This window comes from Salvelinus alpinus, chromosome 25 (genome assembly GCF_045679555.1).
Source record: "Salvelinus alpinus chromosome 25, SLU_Salpinus.1, whole genome shotgun sequence".
Taxonomy (NCBI): domain Eukaryota; kingdom Metazoa; phylum Chordata; class Actinopteri; order Salmoniformes; family Salmonidae; genus Salvelinus; species Salvelinus alpinus.
In genome coordinates this window covers 24,800,986-24,822,116 of record NC_092110.1, presented here as the reverse complement: position 1 = coordinate 24,822,116, position 21,131 = coordinate 24,800,986, and the positions used below count along the sequence as shown (strand labels likewise).

General features: G+C 41.2%; 1 protein-coding gene across 6 annotated transcripts in view; it reads left to right on the top strand.

Annotated features, from left to right (window-relative positions):
• LOC139553716 (ral GTPase-activating protein subunit alpha-2-like) overlaps nucleotides 1–21,131 on the top strand; it is a 187,003-nt gene that overhangs the window by 4,982 nt on the left and 160,890 nt on the right. The gene's annotated exons all lie outside the window — the stretch shown is intronic.

The following is a 21,131-nucleotide window of genomic DNA, read 5'->3' as shown; positions in this document are numbered from 1 at the left end:
TTAGGAGGTAAAGCTCTGGGGAAACAATGACTGCCACATCGGAAACTCACTCAACAAAGTCCTTTTCCCTGTTGAGTCAAGCTGAGACCTCTTGGCATGTGATTTTCCTCTTTTCAAAACACACTGGATAGCTTTGAACTCGTTATCTTTAACCCCTGTCCACAGTGTAGCCTACTTTCGAACACTTGTCCATGTTCAACGTTCCATAGAATACCAACTTATTGCTGTGATTCTGCTAATGCATCAGAATTTAGAAGCACGTCTTAGCTAGGCTGCATTAATAAATGACAGTCTATTTTAGAAAGTCAATGTGTGTTCTTTGAAGTACAGGCTGAGCTTTACAATCAGCCTACTCACTTTCTCTGGACACCAGCTTATCAGAAAACTAAACCAGTCTAAATTTCCATGTCATTTACATCTACGCACGTTCAATCGTCTACCTCCTTGATGGTGTGATTTGGGCAGTTCAGGTAGCACTCCGACTGTAAATAAACTCTCAAAGAGCCTCTGTAATGATAACAAGCAACCTGCCTTCAGGCATTATTTTTCATATGCTGGAGTTCTTTCAATGCTCGTACTGGACTGCATTTAGTGAAGTTGTCAAGCCCTCGAATAAGAGACACAGCTATTCAAAATATTTCTGATCTGCCAACTCCTGAAGAAGTTAGGCCTAAGTTATCGCAATGAATACCACAGGGCGAAATACACCTTCTGCCCTGCCTTGAAGTGTATTATGTTGAAAATGTGTTCATGAAGCTCACATTAAACAATACGTCGTTCCTTTAGAAAAGGCTCACACACTGTAGGACAAGGCTAGTCATTTCATACCATAGAGAAAGATGGGTCATTGTTATAAGTCACATTGACATCAGTGACATTGGAAACCACATAGGCCTAACCAACGGAAGCAATGAATGACTAAGGGCAATACCTCATTGTATGTTATTGTTGTCAGCCAAATGAGTCAATAATACTTGTTCAGATCATTTTAATACCACAGCTTTAGTGAAAATCCACACACGGCTTATGTTTTGCTCAGCAATGGACTACACAGTCAGTGGCATTTCAATCCTCTGCCATTGACCTGACTCTGGTATGGATATCAAGTCCTGTGCCAGATGCGGCAATCTCAAATCCATTGTGAATAGCTGGGCGTAGGTGTGAACTGTGCTATACAGGTTAGGTGACACTAGACAGCCATTAGCAGGTCTCTGTCTGTCTAGTGTTGCCATTAGGATGACAGTTTGTCATTATCTCCCTGGCAGGGTGCAGCTCCGCTAGCCCCAGTTCTCTCGCCAGGCCTGCAGGGCTCAGGGCTGACTGGTTCTGTGGGTGAGGCTGTGGAACAGAAGAGAGAGCAGCCTGGCCTGATCTTATGTAACAGTTTCCTCCGTGCCACTCCCATGGTTGTCTGTTATTATTGTGTACCTGTTAGACTTGCCAATTCCAGACAGTCATACTGTAATTTAGTCTGTTCCTGTGTGATTCATAGGCTTATAGGCCTGGCCTAGGTCTAGTGACCAGAATAACATATATCATACATGAGCTACAATAATATATTACCCATAATTCTGATGTTAACTAGTGTATAAACACAGAGTGTAAAAAAACATTTAACAACAATTTCCATGACATTGACTGACCAGGTTAATCCAGGTGAAAGCTATGATCCCTTATTGATGTCATTTGTTAAATCCACTTCAATCAGTGTAGATGAAGGGGAGGAGACCGGTTAAATAAAGATTTTAAGCCTTGAGAAATTTGAGATATGGATTGTGTATGTGTGCCATTCAGAGGGTGAAGGGGCAAGAACAAATATTGAAGTGCTTTTTGAACGGGGTACAGTAGTAGATGCCATGCGCACCAGTTTGTGTCAAGAACTGCAACGCTGCTGGGTTTTTCACATTTAACAGTTCAAGGGTTCACCACCCAAATGACATCTAGTGAACTTGACACAACTGTGGGAAGCATTGGAGTCAACATGGGCCAGTATCCCTGTAGAACTCTTTTGACACCTTGTAGAGTCCATGCCCAGATGAATTGATGCTGTTCTGACTGCAAAAGGGGAGGGTGCAACTCAATATTAGGAAGGTGTTCCTAATGTTTGGTATACTCAGTGTACTTATCTGTCTTTACCTTAAGATCAGGGTCAGCTCAGTCCACTCCTATTCCTGCCAGTGAGCTGGCCGGCCGGTGTGGGTGTGACGTCCCTAAGCTTGGTACAGCACCAAGATAAGCATCTGGCAGTATAAAGAAGCACTGTGCCATGATCCCCAGGCAATTAGCATTTCAAACAATGTGTGCCATGATAAAATGCAGCTGGCATACAGCTGTCGTCTTTATCCCCACCTCACACAGGCCTCAGAGCGCCATTGTCAGTAATTTAGGCTTAGATGGTGTTCTTTCACAGAACGGGCTTGATATTTCTGGATTCATGATGTCAAGTACAGTAGAAAAACATATATAATTTTTTTGTCAAACAGAGTACTAGGCCCCTCACCTAATGCAGAGTCAGCACTGACCTACTTCTGGGTAAATAAATAAGTATGACAACGGTGACATACGGTAATGAGTGTGATGTCCAGCAGGGATATCTAGTCCCCATCTTGACATTGGTGTACTGGCAAGATGCTGTGTTTCGGCCAGGCTATAATCCCCATCTTGACATTGGTGTACTGGCTAGATGCTGTGTTTCGGCCAGGCTATAATCCCCATCTTGGCCGAGGTGCACAGGCTAGATGCTGTGTTGGGTGCTCAGGTCAGTGCCTGGGACTATGGAGTAAGGCACACCTCTAGCTGCGTGGCCTGAGGCTAATGCTAGCTGGTGTTTGTGACGTTTAGGAGTCAACATCAAGTCTGTGGTCTATAGTTCAGTTTGGCCATGGCCATTTCCATTAAGCTGACATACTGTAGAAGTGCAGGTTTGTGCAGCAAGTCTACTAATGAAGTGTGTTGATTAGATTGGGGGAAAGGAAACAACATTTGCTGTGGCTCAGTTGGTAGAGCATGGTGCTTGCAACGCCAGGGTTGTGGGTTTGATTCCCACGGGACCAGTATGAAAATGTATGCTCTCACTACTGTAAATCGCTCTGGATAAGAGCTCCTGCTAAATGACTAAAATGTAAATGTACATTTGTATGTCCTGATTTTAAGAGAAATTAAATGTGTACCTGCAGTGGTTGTTTATTTGGAACCCTACTATTGAATCATTTATGAACAGTCTTAGGAACGACTACAGAAACATCCAAGATTTCCACTAACGGGTTGGAAGAGATCAGGACTAGGCTTGACTGGTATCCAGATTTTTATATTGTCATATCATCTTTCTCTCATACTGGGATTTACGGCATAGCGCAAAAGGGGGCGCTAAAAACGCAAGAAAAGCTTGTTGGGCCTCTTACCAAAATGCTAACAAAATTATCACAAACTAATAGTGAACTCACATTGACACTGTTACCTAAATGCTAACGAGCGACAACGAACAAACCTAATTGCAAATCCAGATCATAAAGTTATACAAGTATATCTAGTAGGTACCGAATGTTATTTTCTTTGAGTGTGGACATTTACAAGCGAGAGTGATTGAGAAAAATTGTGCAAATGAACAAAGTTGTGATCAGGGCTGACAACATTTAGTCGACTGTTTGGTCGATCGCCTGTTTGCCGACCAAAAATGTTTTTGTCAAGCAGTGGCAAATATATATATATTACCTTCTCATTCAAGGGGTTTTCTTTATTTTTACTGTTTTCTACAATGTAGAATAATAGTGAAGACACAAACTATGAAATAACACATGGAATCATGTAGTAACCCAAACATGGTTAAACAAATCAAAATATATTTTATATTTAAGATTCTTCAAAGTAGCCACCTTTTGCCTTGATGACAACTTTGCGCACTCTTGGCAACCTGCTTTATCTCCTAAAGTATTACACAAGTCGACTGCAGGTAAATACAAATATTGAAATGTATTTTTAAAAATCCAGGAAATTGTTTTGACGATATTGACGGTATGTAAAAATCATCTCATGGCTTTTCCCAAATAGCCCGATATACGGTATACCGCCCAGGCCCAATTAAGACCTGTCACAACTGAGTCCCGCAGGGAGGAAGGTCTGGCTTTGGGAAAAACACTTTTTCTCTGTCTTTCAGAACAAACACCTGACTGATCCAGACCATTCAACTTTCCTCTGCATTTCCTAGTATCTGTCAATCAATCTCTAATGTCTATTATTCTCAACTACAGTCCTCCAAGTCCAAACAGTCATGAATATTCCCTTAAGAGCAGAGGGAAGTGTGTTTGAGGAATAAGAAATATACATGTTGTGAATCTCTGTATTCTCAGTGTATTTCAGAGCTGTAAAGAGGGAGTTGATTGAGTGAAGTCTGGAGAGACTTACTATGCTTCACTGACCTTTGAAATGTTTGCCAATCATTCACCTTTATTTTGACTATCTTCAAAAAGTCTTTAGTGTCGTCTCTGCTTGGTCACTCAAGGTCACTGTGATTGATTTTTTTTCATTCTCATAAATTTAATGTGTTTGATAGTTGTCATTCTGCAGAATCTGAAGGAATGTAAAAAAGTTCATGATTTTTATCAAAGCTTGACAAAAAATGTAGGCTAAATGCCTACTGTAGGCTAAATGCTGAGTTTAAATGTAAGAGGGGCAGAGGAACATTACAACGACAAATGCAATAGAACAAAGGGTGAGGAGTAGCCTAGGCCTAGCCTATGTTCTGCACTGAGCAATATTTATTGTGTTCTTTAGACAGCTCATGAGTCAACCAAACTGGTAAGTTTGGTCAGACTGGTTTCATGGTCTTAAGTTCAAATAACAGAATGTATTGGAGTCCCAATGGGAAAACAGTAGGCTAGTCAATGACAAGTCCACCACATATAATACATATTTAATATCTGCTTGATCTCACTAACCATTCATATCAGTGTTGTCACGATACCAGAATGTTCACTATGATACTGATCAGGGCCTAAAATTAACTTTTTGGTCCACCAGCCACTGTGGAAGGTAGATAAATAAAAAAAAAAGATCTACCAGTCACTCAGATTTTTTACCAGCCAAAATATTTTTGGGACATAATTACATAAAAGAAAAACAACACAAAACAGATGACCATGGTTTGTAATGTTTCTAAAACAAGAAATGTATTAGTAAGAAGTAATGTGGTATATTGCTCAATTTCATACTTTTTCTTTTTGACTTGTCTTTTAATGAAAATATCAGAGACAATATGTTCAGCTGCCCCTTTAAGTCGGGAGGTTGACGTGGTAATGGGCCACTCGAGTCCTCTCACGTGTCTGTGAAAAAATTAAAACCTGTGTCTGTGATTTGGGATCTGACTATCAGTTGAAGCAGCAGACTCAAACCAACGTTGAAAAACAACAGTCTCACTTTGTTGACTTTCGAGTAAATTAGACTAACTTTTATGCCTGTACGTAGCACCTCCAAAATGTTATCTATCAGCACTTCACTCATTGCCCACGGCTTCCTTGACAGGCAGTGTTGCTGCGCGAGATTGGATATAGGATTCCAATTTATTTGTGTAGTTAGCAGCTATGAAAAACGACAGAAATACTTTGAAAACAGCTACTGCAGCATTTTTCTAACCCAAACTCGCACATGTGCTCATACTTGACTTTTGCCCATTTTTATTGACAAATATAATGCTCGCATTGTAGAGCCTTTCAAATTGACCACCCGCCAACACATCTGGTGAAATATACCATTCTAAGATAAAACTAGGGTTGCAAATTTTCCAGAAATTTTCCATGGGAAGTTAAGCCCAGGAATTTTGCTTAAATTCATCAAAAAGTTAGCTTATAACAGTGAACCTTCTTTGTGGGATACACAAGGCAATTCTAGGCTTATTTTGGTTAAACTACCCCAATTCAATGGAATTGCAACCCTCTGCATGCACAGTGCATTCTTCCGTCATATGTGCAGTGCACTCTTCCATCACATGTACAGCTGATTCTCAAGATCTTGCACACTAATGAGATGCTAGTGAGCCCACACTACTACACTGTCTGTGAGCCAAGGACTACATGCTTTCTGGTAAGTCTTGATTACAATACTGGGTGGGGTGAATATATTTTATATGACATACATAATTATTTTGTTAACTAGTAAATAGTAGCCTACGGCAAAGTGTGTTTTAAATCATTTCTAACTTGTTAACCATTTCTGCTAGTTAGTTTTTGCCACCATGTGGTTTTTAGCTTGCTTGAGCCTGCTAACTGAGGAGTGTTAATTCACCTGTTTCCATACATGTTTCATTTTAAAACATGTATCTTACAAAGGAGTTGTTTAACTTTTACTTGGTACTCATCCCGGATCCGGGAGCACCCCCCACAGTAAAAAAGCTGACTAGCATAGCCTAGCATAGCGTCACAAGTAAATACTAGCATCTAAATATCATTAAATCACAAGTCCAAGACACCAGATGAAAGATACAGATCTTGTGAATCCAGCCATCATTTCTGATTTTTAAAATGTTTTACAGGGAAGACACAATATGTAAATCTATTAGCTAACCACGATAGCAAAAGACACAACTTTTTTTTCTCCACTATTTTTTTCCTGCATGGGCAGCTATCACAATTTCGACTAAATAAAGATATATATAGCCACTAACCAAGAAACAACTTCATAAGATGACAGTCTGATAACATATTTATGGTATAGCATATGTTTTTTTAGAAAAATGTGAATTTTTCAGGTATAAATCATAGTTTACCATTGCAGCCACTATCACAAAACTCACCAAAGCGACTAGAATAACTACAGAGAGCAACGTGTATTACCTAATTAATCATCATAAAACATTTCTTAAAAATACACAGCGTACAGCAATTGAAATACACAGATCTTGTGAATCCAGACAATATTTCAGATTTTCTAAGTGTTTTACAGCGAAAACACAATATATCGTTATATTAGCATACCACATGAGCTAACATCACCCCAGCATTGATTCAAGGCAAAAAGCGCGATAACGTTATCACCACCAAAATATATACATTTTTTCACTAACCTTCTCAGAATTCTTCAGATGACAGTCCTGTAACATCATATTACACAATGCATATAGAGTTTGTTCGAAAATGTGCATATTTAGCATCACAAATCGTGGTTATGCTATGTAATCAGTCAAAACATGGCATGCATTCTGGCCGGCCCCATCTTGGAAGGGCACCTAAGTTTACGATTATTTATCGATTAGATTGACTAAAAAAATACAGGTTGGACAGCTAATGAAAGATGCATTGGTTATTAATGCAACCGCTGATTTAGATTTTTAAAATTAACGTTACTAGACATACAGTGTGCGTTACAGCCAGACTAGTGCCGCTATAATGGCCGAAAAATGCGTTTACATTTTTCCACATAAATACGGAATAAAATCATAAATAGCTCTTACTTTTGGACGAGCTTCCATCAGAATCTTGGGCAAGGTGTCCTTTTGTCCAAAATAATCGTTGCTTTGTTGTAAAACGTCCACTTCAACTTCGGAACTAGCAGCTAACATTAGCTACGTGGCACACACATGTCCAAATCCTCAAACGCAATACTACGAAAATTCCGAAAATAGCAATATACTCGCATAAACTGATATAAATCGGTTTCAAATAACTTCGTTATGATGTTTCTAACACCTATATCGAATTAAATCACAGACGGATATATCTTAGCCCGATAACAAGAGCTATTCAACATGCCATTCTGATGTCCTCTCTTGCGCCTTGGCGAGCGTCCAAAAGAACGTACATGTCACTCCATTGCCTTTTATAAACTCTGAGAAATACGTAGAGACTCCATTCCACTTCTCATTGGTTACTGACATCCAGGGGAAGGCGGGTGCAGTTCATTTCGATCCATAGGGCACACACAGAGCTTTAAACTGATCTGAGAACAGAGACTATTTTTCTGACCTTCGCATGTCCTGTCATGATTTTCGCTGTAGAAAGAGTTCTGGTTCACCCACAGACATAATTCAAACGGTTTTAGAAACTAGAGATTGTTTTCTATCCAATAGTAATAATAATATGCATATTGTACGAGCAAGAATTGAGTATGAGGCAGTTTAATTTGGAGACGATATTTTCCAAAGTGGAAACAGCACCCCCTGTATTGAGAAAAGGTTAATCTAACTGCATAACTATTTATCTGTACATGGAATTCTATTTGTTGTTTTTTTTACTCATTTTTTCCTAATCTTTACAGGAAAATACCACGAGCACTATCTGATGTGTGGAGACATTTCACTTTTTTATTTTTTTTATTTTTTTTATTTCACCTTTATTTAACCAGGTAGGCTAGTTGAGAACAAGTTCTCATTTGCAACTGCGACCTGGCCAAGATAAAGCATAGCAGTGTGAACAGACAACACAGAGTTACACATGGAGTAAACAATAAACAAGTCAATAACATGGTAGAAAAAAAGAGAATCTATATACAATGTGTGCAAAAGGCATGAGGTAGGCAATAAATCGAATAATTACAATTTAGCAGATTAACACTGGAGTGATAAATCATCAGATGATCATGTGCAAGAAGAGATACTGGTGTGCAAAAGAGCAGAAAAGTAAATAAATAAAAGCAGTATGGGGGGTGAGGTAGGTAAATTGGGTGGGTAGTTTACAGATGGACTATGTACAGCTGCAGCGATCGGTTAGCTGCTCGGATAGCAGATTTTTAAAGTTGTTGAGGGAGATAAAAGTCTCCAACTTCAGAGATTTTTGCAATTCGTTCCAGTCGCAGGCAGCAGAGAACTGGAAGGAAAGGCGTCCAAATGAGGTTTTAGCTTTAGGGATGATCAGTGAGATACACCTGCTGGAGCGCGTGCTGCGGGTGGGTGTAGCCATCGTGACCAGTGAACTGAGATAAGGCGGCACTTTACCTAGCATAGCCTTGTAGATGACCTGGAGCCAGTGGGTCTGACGACGAACATGTAGCGAGGGCCAGCCGACTAGGGCATACAGGTCGCAGTGGTGGGTCGTATAAGGTGCTTTAGTAACAAAACGAATGGCACTGTGATAAACTGCATCCAGTTTGCTGAGTAGAGTGTTGGAAGCTATTTTGTAGATGACATCGCCGAAGTCGAGGATCGGTAGGATAGTCAGTTTTACTAGGGTAAGTTTGGCGGCGTGAGTGAAGGAGGCTTTGTTGCGGAATAGAAAGCCGATTCTTGATTTGATTTTGGATTGGAGATGTTTGATATGAGTCTGGAAGGAGAGTTTGCAGTCTAGCCAGACACCTAGGTACTTATAGATGTCCACATATTCTAGGTCGGAACCGTCCAGGTTCAGCTGCAGCTAATGTAGAAGGAAAGGCTGTGTACAATTGCAAATACTGTGCCAAATCATATGTGAAGAATGCAACAAAGATGCAGAATCATCTGGCCAAGTGCATAAAGTTCCCTCAGCGCTCACAACAAGCAACCTCTGACAAAAGTCCCTCTACTTCTATTCGAGGTGAAAATGATGAATCAGACACCTTATCGGTAGCAACAGCTCATGGTCCTCCTGGAATCAGAAATGCTGATGAATGTCTTGCTTGAGCTGTGTATGCAACTGGTTCACCTCTGATGCTCACACGCAATGTGTATTGGAAGAAATTTCGGAATGTTCTTCGCCCAGCATACACCCCTCCAACCAGACATGCTTTATCTACTCATTTGCTGGATGCAGAGTTCAACAGAGTTCAAATGAAGGTCACGCAAATCATAGAGAAAGCAGACTGTATTGCAATCATCTCTGATGGGTGGTCGAATGTTCGTGGGCAAGGATTAACTACATCATCTCCACCACACAACCAGTATTCTACAAGAGCATAGACAAAAGGGACAACAGACACACCGGTCTCTACATTGCAGATGAGCTGAAGGCAGTCATCAATTACCTTGGACCACTAGTGACAGACAATGCTGCAAACATGAAGGCTGCTTGGTCTAAAGTGGAGGAGTCCTACCCTCACACCACACCCATTGTCTGTGCTGCTCATGCATTGAATTTGCTCCTCAAGGATGACATGGCACTGAAAACAATGGATACACTACAAGAGAGCCAAGGAAATGGTTAGGTATGTGAACGGTCATCAAGTTGTAGCAGCAATCTACCTCACCAAGCAAAGTGAGAAGAATAAGAGCACCAAATTGAAGCTGCCCAGCAACATCTGTTGGGGTGGTGTTGTCATCATGTTTGACAGTCTCCTGGAGGGGAAGGAGTCTCTCCAAGAAATGGCCATATCACAGTCTGCCGATATGGACAACACCATCAAGAGGATTATCCTGGATGATGTATTTTGGGGGAGAGTGGTAAGCAGCCCGAAACTCCTGAAACCTATAGCAGTAGCCATTGCATGGATTGAGGGAGACAATTCCATCCTGTCTGATGTTCACACTCTGCTTGCAGATGTAAGAGAATAAATCTGTACTGCCCTGCCCACTTCACTGTTGCTCCAAGCAGAGGAAACTGCAGTTCTGAAATGCATAAAAAAAGCGTGAAGACTTCTGCCTGAAGCCCATACACGCCACAGCGTACATGTTGGACCCCAAGTATGCTGGCAAGAGCATCCTGTCTGGTGCAGAGATCAACAAGGCCTAAGGTGTCATCACTACAGTGTCTCGCCACCTTCGCCTGGATGAGGGCAGGGTTCTTGGCAGTCTGGCAAAGTACACTTCCAAGCAAGGGCTTTGGGATAGAGATGCAATATGGCTGTCATGCCAACATATCTCATCAGCCACCTGGTGGAAGGGACTTTGTGGATCTGAGGCTCTTTCCCCTGTTGCCTCTATCATCCTCCAAATCCCACCAACATCAGCCGCCTCAGAGCGCAACTGGTCCTTGTTTGGAACACACAGACCAAAGCACGCAACAGGCTGACCAATACAAGGGTTGAAAAATTGGTGGCCACCCGGGCAAATTTGAGGCTTTTTGAGCCCGACAACGAGCCATCCTCAACAAGGTTGGAAAGTGACAGTGAAGATGAGGCCTCAGAGTCTGATGGACATTGAGGATGTTCCATAAGAAGACATGGAAGACTGAGAGGAAGACAACCAAATCTTTAGGTCCTAGACTATCATTTTACAGTTGTAATGTTAAATGTTTTTTTTGGAGATGAGATGGATCATTGGGGATCGTTCAACATTCCCTTTTGTTGTTCAGTGAAATCATCCCATGTGAAGAGTCAAATCATTTAATTAAAGTTAAATTCGTAACTAAATAGTTTTTAAAAATTTCTATTGGAAGGATTTAATCATTTGCAATTATGTCTACTTATGATAAGGTAAAATGTTTATATTTCTGTCTCCATATGATATGGTAAATGCAAAAACCATCTACATTTAAATGGTATTACTATTAATTTGCATATATTTCCATTAATTCCCTTGGACATTTTCCACATCTGAATATTCCCCAAAATGTGCAACCCTAGATAAAACTATGCTAAATATATTCACATGTCACAACACAGTTTTGCAATTAATGTCTACTAGCACCATGGTGTATCTAAAATAATAACAGTAGACAATGTATGTGGCTAATTATTATACTAGACGTTGTACACACCTTGACATTAAATTGTTCAGTGCAAATCCAACCCTTGTCAGTGCAATGTCTGGAAGCAGGAGCTGATGGGATCCTTTGTTTAAAACATACACACAACTACTACCATGTTCAATGCCAGATACTTTTGAAGGTTGGTGAAGATGGTTGAAACCATGAAGATGGTTTGCCTAAGACTACCACAACAATTACATTGTCTATGCTAAATGTGTTTAAATTGCAAAATAAATATATAGTTTGCCTATAAGAAATACGTTTTATTCAATGGGGCAAGGCAGAAATGACACACACAATACTTTTAATTTTACCCATACAACAATATAGCCTATTATTAAAGTAAGTCTGTTTATGATATCATAAATAGTCTTTTACATGTTATTCCAAATTAGATTTTATATATCCATACAGTTTAAGGGGTAACTTGTCATGACAACAAGGTGAATGTGTTCTCTCCTCAAATGGCACACCAGAATCATTCAGATTGACAATGGCACAGCATATGACAACCATTTTGTCTGAGCGATGTCTCCTTCCATATCTGGAAAAGGATGAAGTAGAAACTGAGGCTGCTGCAGCATTGCTCATCTTCACAGTGGGAATCCAGTCGACAAGGGTGTCTTAAAAGAGGTCAGGTGGTGAACCTATAGTGAATAAACAAATAAAAAGCACACCTGCTGTTAGAATATCACTTCTTCAGGTCACCTGTACCATCAGGGCTCTTGATTGTTTGGTTGTGTTTAATTCATTTAAGTGTTTCAGTGTCATATACAGATAAAATATTTTGTTTGGCTGGAACAAGCAATAGTCAACAACACAACAGGTTGTCATATCCCATTGAGGTATTTGTCCTATGCTGTAATGTCCATACATTTACCCTCCTTATAAAGTTTTCAACAAATTATCATTGGGTCAGTGCCACGAGTTATTTTGGACAATAATGTCCTCCTCCAGGTTAGATGGACATCATATTGTAAAATGTGTGAATCCCCTTTTCATAGGCATAGATTACATGGTTGCATTCAAGAAAAGCTCATTTTTATTGATCTGTTGTCAGTGTCAGCAGAGTAGGCCTAGGTACTCTGTGATTTGTCATATAAAGTGTAGTAGAATTGCATGAAGTGTTTATCAAAGGCCACATTTTTCTTGTGCAAAGGAAAGAAACATAGCGGATATAGCCTATAGGCCTATGCCACTACGCGCTCATTAATAGCCTAAATTATGACTATCCAATCTACTCATCACATTAGGAATAGTAGACTTACATTAGTCTGCAAATGTGATGATAGATGAATGCAATGCTTTATTATAAAGGTGCATTTTTATGGTGGAAAAAAAGAGCTTCCCCAAAACTTGAAACTCATGCGCCGACTATGTAAGAGGCACATGCTAATATCTAGACTACAAGCTATCTAGTTAGCTTATGTTGGCTAACTTAGTCTTGTTGTTAACACCTGGTTAGCATAACAGCTAAACTAAACTCGCAAATCAATCAGACTTACCAGTGATGAAATGATCAGAGCAGACACTGGACTGACAGCTGTCTAGGTTCAGGTCTTGACGGGCAAAAACGTTTATTCACTTTTTTAAGTCTTCTCTCCTTGGTGTTTCATGATTGCGGGTAATCTAAAAAACAAAAACAATCCTGTCTTTTTAGAGCAGGCAAACACTGCACATAAAATGACCGTGGTGATGAATCAACTAGTTTTGGGCACTGTTATCATGCAGTTTGGGGTAGCCACTCAGCTGTTGTTGTCAGAAGAATTAATGCGGTGGTCTCCCAACATGGCCACCAGAAGGCTTTATACTATACGTCAACTGCAAGCCCTTTGTTGAATCTAGTGAAAATGAGACGGGAGGCAAAGGAAGATGAAGATAATTTGTTTTTGGTGGTGAGGGAGACAACGTGAATTTAATAACGTTTTTGGTGACCGTCAGCTTTGAAATCAGAATATTTTGTTTTATGGTTTTCATATTATCACAAACTAAGTACTAGGGTAGTGAATGTAGCTGTAAGGAAAGTTAGCCTACAGTTAAAGCTGGAAGCTACCGATTTTGTCTTGCATTGTACAAGTGTTCTAGCCTGCATTACTGTTATCAAAACAATGGCCATCAAGTTGATACATTTCTACTTGTCGTTTTACATTATTCAAGTGTGTTAACTTCTGTGCAGCGTGAGTGGGGAGGTAATGCAGCTCAGACAGCATTGAATGGCTATAAAGGGGCTGCACTGATACAGACTTGATCCTCTCAATCACGTGAGACACATTTGACAGATGTAACAAAAATTCTAGTGCCGAACTAATCCAAACTCTTAAAGGTGAGGTCCGCATTGTTGAAACAGCGCCACTGGTCATCCCAGGCACATTTGTGATTGTTTTTTTGTTTGTTTTTGAAACGTGGCAGAGGATCATTCTGCATCGTGAATTAAAAAAATAATAATAATCATAGGGGGCTCCCGAGTGGCGCCTCACTCTAAGGCACTGCATCACAGTGCTAGAGATGTCACTACAGACCCTGGTTCGAACCCGGGCTGTATCACAACTGGCCGTGATCAGGAGTCCCATAGGGCGGCGTATAATTGGCCCAGCGTCATCCTGGTTAGCTTTTGGCCGGTGAAGGCCGTCATTGTAAATAAGAATTTGTTCTTAACTGACTTGCCTAGTTAAATAAAGGTTAAAAAAATTGTACGTACTCTGCTGTTCTATTGCGCGTGCAATGATGTTTGAAGTAGGCTGACATCTTTGTTGTATGGCCGTAGCAGTTTCCCCCGCTTCGGATTCCAGCTTTGATCTGTTGTGGTACTCTAGGTTTACAGCCTAAAGAAAAACAAACCACTCGCCGTGGCCTAATCCTGTTAATTTCTTACAGAGATAGGCCTACAGTCTCTTCTCATTACTGCCTATAGGTGTGTGTTGTCCCAGTAAATAGCCTCATGTTTCTTTTTCTACCCTGGTTGTCATCTCCATTGAAATCTAAAGGGTATTGTTTTTTTTCTGGTGAGATAATCCGAAAGGCATTGGAGGGTAGACTCCACATGGGCTGTAGGGTAATCAATAGATGACCATGCTGCTAAGAACAAAATTCCTAGGCCTATGTTCAGAATTGATGAGCAAGAACATGAGCTACCCCATTTGTTCTTAATTTTGGGTTAGAGGTTGGGGTAAAGTAAAAAGCATCTTCATACTGTCCTTTTGCAGCATGGCCAGATAGTGATGACCGTGCAGCAGCTTGCCTGCCGCTGCTGGTTATTGAAGTAAGGCAACCTCATGAGGAAGAGTGACAGTCGCCAGTTAAGTGGCTCCCCTGTGCTAAACTGCCGAGATTAGCCGCTCCCTAATCTGTGAAAACAGACTGACTGGCCTGAGGTCAGGCTGCAGCCAGGTACTGCTACCATGTCTGTCAAAGGTTCAATCTGTTGTATAATACTGATGATGTGGCCTGGTCAAGTGTTATCATATTTAATTTTGCACAGCAATTCAACTGGGACTCATATTTTGTACTTCAAAAAGTATGTCAAACAAAAACCAATGATTGCGAAGTTAAACAAACCATACTCTGACAGTTTCCAGTGAAAATTTGACAAAAACACATTTAATTTAAGAACAGTACAGATGCGAAGTCTGGTAAAGGAATGACGGTTTGCTGTTTGTGCCGTCATTTGCTTACCAAACTTTGCATCTGCATTGTTTGCAGATTTGCAAATTCCAATAGGCAACTACTAAGGCTGAGCTGAGTGATTGTATCTGACAGTGGCATGACATGCTTAGCTGCCAAGATCACACAACCCTGGGAGGTGTAGCAAGGCTGTTGACAGCTAGTTGTAAACCACTCTTATTTATCAGGGTGGATACATATGAATTCCAGCCTGAGTGAGCAGCTGTACCACTGCCTCTGTTCCACATCTGCGTAGCCAAACACGACTCCAACACCATCATTAAGTTTGCTAACGACATAACAGTGGTAGGCCTGATCACCGACAACGATGAGACAGCCTATAGGGAGGAGGTCAGTTAACTGGCAGTATGGTGCCAGGACAACAACCTCTCCCTCAATGTGAGCAAGACAAAGGAGCTGATCGTGGACTACAGGAAAAGGAGGGCCGAACAGGCCCCCATTAACATCGATGGGGCTGTAGTGGAGTGGGTCGAGAGTATCAAGTTCCTTGGTATCCACATCACCAACGAACTATAATGGTCCAAACACACCAAGACAGTCGTGAAGAGGTGCATGACAAAATCTTTTCCCCCTCAGGAGACTGAAAAGATTTGGCATGGGTCCCCAGATCCTCAAAATGTTCTACAGCTACACCATCGAACATCCTGACCGGTTGCTTCACCACCTGGTATGGCAACTGCTTGGCATCTGACCGTAAGACGCTACAGAGGGTAGTGCGTACTGCCCAGTACATCACTGGGGCCAAGCTTCCTGCCATCCAGGACCTATATAATAGACGGTGTCAGAGGAAAGCCCATAAAATTGTCAGAGATTCCAGTCACCCAAGTCATAGACTGTTTTCTCTGCTACCGCACGACAAGCGGTACCGGAGCAAAAGGCTCCTTAACAGCTTCTACCACCAAGCCATACGACTGCTGAACAATTAATCAAATGGCCATCGGACTATTACAATGCCCCCCCCCCCCCCCTCCATTTGTTTAGTACACTGCTGCTACTCACTGTTTATTATCTATGCATAGTCACTTCACCCCTACCTACATGTACAAATGACCTCAACTAACCTGTACCCCCGCACACTGACTCGGTACCGGTACCCCCTGTATATAGCCTCGTTATTGTGTTACTTTTTATAATTTTTTTATTACTATAATAAAAAAAATCTTAACTCTTCTTGAACTGCACTGTTGGTTAAGGGCTTGTAAGTAAGCATTTCACAGTAAGGTCTACACTTGTTGTGTTCGGTGCATGTGACAACGTTTGATTTGATCTCCGTGGCTTTAACCTGATGGTCAGGAGTTAATCATACACTGCTTAGAGAAGATGATGCATGTTGCTCAGGCTGTTATTAATGTCTTCTAACTTGAAAGCTTCAGTTCTAAATCACACTGCCAGCAGCCAGGGCCATGCTCTGAGTAGTGTTGTCACTATACCATCATTTTGATTTCTATACCGATACCAGGTTTAGTATCACGATACTCGATACCATTATGATACTTGATAGCAAAAAGATACCAAAATAAGAAGGTGTATTAGCCAGTCACATAATGGCACATGATCCAGACAAATATTTTACATTTTTAAATAATTTAAACTTTTAGATTTTTGAATGTATGCATTAATGAATCAATTATACAATCAATTTGATGTTTGGTAAAAAAACTACATAGCAACATAATGGTAATTTATTTTCATTGTAATCTCTATTAATAAACTGGGTAAATCAAGATATAGCCTAGGCCTATTCACAATACAGATTAATGCATATTCAATAAATCTAATTGTATTGGTCACATACACATGGTTAGCAGATGTTATTACGAGTGTAGCGAAATGCTTGTGCTTCTAGTTCCGACAGTGCTGCAATATCTAACAAGTAATCTTAACAATTCCACAACACCTACCTAATACACACAAATATAAGTAAAGGGATGGAATAAGAATATGTACATATATGGATGAGCAATGACCGAGTGCCATAGGCAAGATACAATATATGGTATAAAATACAGTATATACATATGAGATGAGTAATGCAAGGTATTTAAACATTATTAAAGTGGCATTATTAAAGTGACTAGTGATCCATTTATTAAAGTGGCTTATGATTTCAAGTCTGTATGTGGGCAGCAGCCTCTCTGTGTTAGTGACGGCTGTTTAACATTCTGATGCCCTTGAGATAGCTTCTATTTTTCAGTCTCGGTAGGAGAGAGAAGTGTGCATGCATTGAGTTATTTAGCTTGTTTTGGGTGATTTCATGAGGCAACAGATGGAAAAACTATCTGTTTCCCTTCCATTTGGAACTTATTTTATTTTACTGATCAACAACATTTGCATGGAAGAAGCAATCTCTTCTTTTTATAGAAGTGCACATTGTCTCTAAGACCCATGATGTCATTCACACAGTCAAATCGAGGCTCGAGCAAAGATGATCTTGACTGGGAGAGACATGGGGGGACGAAGTGAATGTCACCAAAAGCTTTAGTCAATCAGCAATATTTGAATTATGGTTTGCATAAACAAGGTACTAGGGTAGTGAATTGATGTTAGCTTCAGCTGTAAGCTAGCAAGGAGAGTTAGCCTACAAATCTGGAAGCTACCGGTATCTTCTTACATTGTAAAGTGTTCTAGCCTGTATTGGACATTGTTTTGGGAACATTAATTAAGTTTCGGCAGTGTTGCATTATTCAAGAGTTTTAACTTCTGTGCTGCATAAGTGGTGATGCAGCCCAGACTCCCAGTGAGTTAAGTGGTTTCTCCTGACAGGCTAGAGCTAGCAATGAGTAAGTGGAGCAGGCACGGTGATCTAGCGATATAAGTGGACATCTGCGCTGATTGAGAGACTTGATCCTCTCTCAATCAGTAGACGACCCGAGAAACATTTGACAGAAGTACCGACAGTAACACAAATTCTAGTACCGAACCGTTTTTCATGTTCTAGTATCGAAAAAGTACAGAAGTTTCGGTATACCGTGCCAAACTAGCTCTGAGAGGCCTGTACGTTACTATGACCTGCCCTTCGCTGGCTGGCTGCAGTGCAGACTGAGTGCTTTATAAGCTCAGCAGCTCCATGCATCAGTCTATAGTGTCAGTCCTAGTGAATGTACTTCCATAAGGGAAACAAATTTGGCTCAGTAGGATGAATTATGATTGACGGCTCCGGGGCCTTCAGTGCTGCGCTGCTGGTGTCTCTGGTTCATTCACTGGTGGTGGGAGCAGCTGTGTGTTATCAAGGCCTCTGAATGAGCCTGTTCCTGCTATGCTTCCATTGCTTCCTAGTACTGGATTTGTCATTAGATTTATCATTAACCTCTTAACATGGTCAAAAGTCAGCGACTCAGTTCTGCTCTGAGGGCTGTGGAGTGAGTTCTGAGCTCGCTTGGCTGACTGAGTGGAGGTTTATTGTGTTTTCAGACACTTTCCTAGCTTCTCGCAGGTTGGCTTCTTGATACTTGGTTTTGAAATAGCTGAGCTGTCGCAGCGTCTGTGCTGTGGCGGTGGTGAGATTAGGCTTGATTAGCAGTTGGCACACTCAGAGTTGCTGGCGTCAGAGGTAGATGAGGAGGAGGATGAAGAGCCTGCTGTGCCCTACTGATGTCCCCCATTGGGTCGGTGGCTGCTGTGGATGGACTGGGGTGAGAGAACAGGTGCCTGCTATGTAGGGTGTATATTCCTAATTGAGAACACTGTGGCTGTGTTAGTTAGCGGTCTGTCTGACTGCAGATTCAGGGCACTGCTCCAGGTATCCTTGAGAGAGGCAGTGAGTGGCACAGTGACTGAACTGCAGCACACTGCTGCCTGGCCTGCCTAGTGACACAGTGCCTGCTGCCTAGCCTACATTCCTCCAATGGGGGGTCTCTCTTTCATCCATCTCTCCATGGCCCCAGGCACCTCCGCATTGAAACAAAACCACAGTATCTGAGAGAGCTGTTTTAAAAATGTAATTATCCCTCTCCCTAGTCTCTTTTTTCTCTCTCTCTCCGAGTGTGTAGGCCAGAGTGATATGGGATTTGGTTCGCTAGCTAACCCTGCACCCATTCATCTGTCTCCATATTAGCAGGCTACCCCACATCTCCTCAGCTCTGTGTTGTTGCCCCTCAGGCATCTTAGCCTGGTTAAAGACCTCTCTGTGCGTGTCTGCTCTTAGCCTTGTGCCAGAGACAACCTCTTTCTCTCCCTCATCCCTCTTTTTCCTGTTCCCCTTTGCTTGCTCTCTCTCTCTCTCACTCACTCACTCACTCACCAGATCCAGCTAAATTGCCACTGGTGTGCTGCACCTGCAGTGCTAGGCCTGTAGCCCAATCTTCCTGACAGACAGCCAAAGCAGAGGCAGAGCAAAATTTATGCCAATGAGAGTCTCCTTCAGTCTGCCTGATCAAAAGCTGATTGACTAGGCCCTCCTGTATGAGTGTAATGTAGGATATTAATGACTCCATGCAGTGTGAATGGCAAACATTTAGCTCCCTGCAGCTAGGGAACATTTAACACACTTTTCTACAGTAAATTACTTATTGTCATCAATATATGCCTACAGGAAGTGTTTCAGTCTGAACAGGTCAGGGAGCTGTTAGCCAAGTGTCTGGATGTTTTTACAGTACAGTGTAAATATTCCATTGGCTTCAGATGACTAGATGACCTTCACCAGTTCAACACTGTGGACTGGGCCTAATGCACACACCAGACAGTGCACTCTCACAGTTGAACGTTAATCAATTAGAACATGTGATGTAGTTACAGTAAAGTGCACAAAACATTCAGTAGTTTATACTGTCCACAATACAGGCTTTCCACCCAATTCACTTACTCCAACCAAATACATCCTCATTTTGTTAGTGTCTCTGGCCTAGTTGATTTGGCCCAGAGGCATGTCACACAGTAGTCTGGTATTGCATGAATCCCTGGGCAGTGGGCATGTGTTAGAGCCCCAGTTTAACCCAGAAGACCTAATCAGGTAGTCCACATATTAAATGGAAACTTAAGTGCTAGACACTATTTGGGGTGTTTTCCTAGTCTCCCTACATAATTATGAGTGAGGAGAGGTGTTTCAGACATAAGTATGCACCATTGCGGTATTTTTGTCGTTGTCTGATCTAAAAATGAATGGAGTCATGTTTTATAGCAATTATTGTGGTCTTTGTGTTTCGTCGATTGCTCGCTAGCAGCGATTAGATATGGTTGTCCTTGTTCAATAGAGACATAGGAACATCGTTGAGACATTGCAGGATATTTAGGTTGACAAATTTTCCCTTACTTTGTAAAGACTACACCCTGACGGGAGCCCTACTTCCTTGTCCAATTGTGTTCCCACCTTTTGAAGGCAGACCTTTCCAAACGCGGGGGTTACTAGTTTCTACAGGTTCACGGTAGCTATGTGACCGTGCACTGTCTGACTGAGATGGCTAGCTAAATAATTACAATGGCTGCTTCTGATTCCTCTTTCCAAGAAGAGCTGGACGACTAAACTGTTTTTGATGTTCTTTTACATACAGTTGAAGTCGGAAGTTTACATACACCTTAGCCAAATACATTTAAACTCAGTTTTTCACAATTCCTGACATTTTATCCGTGTAAAAGTTCCCTGTCTTAAATCAGTTAGGATCACCACTTTATTTTAAGAATGTGAAATGTCAGAATAATAGTAGAGAGATTTTATTTCAGCTTTTATTTCTTTCATCACATTCCCAATGGGTCAGAAGTTTACATGCACTCAATTAGTATTTTGCAGCATTGCCTTAAACAATTTAATCTTGGGTCAAACGTTTCGGGTAGCCTTCCACAAGCTTCCCACAATAAGTTTGTTGAATTTTGGACCATTCCTCCTGACAGAGCTGGTGTAACTGAGTCAGGTTTGTAGGCCTCCTTGCTCGCACA